Raw genomic sequence first — 385 nt, forward strand, 5'->3', positions numbered from 1 at the left:
CTACGAAGATGAATCCCTTGACCCGGCAGCACTCCGTGAAAGAGGGGAGCGAGGGCCCCCGATTCGCAAAGATGGGGGCAGAGAGGTGCGCTGTGGCACTGGCTGGCACGACCGTCCACCATCAAGCCTCTGCACCACCCCCCCGAAACTGCTCACCTCACCGACCGTCCTCCTCATGCCCAGACCCAGGAGGCGCCGCGGGTGGCTTTCCCCGTCTCCTCCTCTCCCTGGCTGTGTCCCCCTCCCAAGCCCCACCCCCACTGGCGGAGGGGGCGTCCTCCGGTCCCAGCGCCCACTCCCACCGTCTCCGCCGGCCGCGGGCGCTCGGATCTGGAGGAATTCACTCACCTCCAGCCCCAGCCGGGCTCCTGGCCGAGCGCCGCCT

At 69.6% G+C, this 385-nt stretch overlaps 1 protein-coding gene across 1 annotated transcript in view; it reads right to left on the reverse strand.

Annotated features, from left to right (window-relative positions):
* Positions 1–383, reverse strand: part of ELFN2 (extracellular leucine rich repeat and fibronectin type III domain containing 2) — a 51,975-nt gene extending 51,592 nt beyond the window's left edge. The window contains exon 1 of the mRNA XM_024761596.1: positions 349–383. The gene's annotated coding sequence lies outside the window, so the exon portion shown is untranslated. The remainder of the gene's footprint in view (positions 1–348) is intronic.
* Between the last annotated feature and the right edge of the window lie 2 nt (positions 384–385).

This window comes from Neophocaena asiaeorientalis, unplaced genomic scaffold (assembly GCF_003031525.2).
Source record: "Neophocaena asiaeorientalis asiaeorientalis breed wild unplaced genomic scaffold, Neophocaena_asiaeorientalis_V1.1 scaffold473, whole genome shotgun sequence".
Lineage (NCBI taxonomy): Eukaryota > Metazoa > Chordata > Mammalia > Artiodactyla > Phocoenidae > Neophocaena > Neophocaena asiaeorientalis.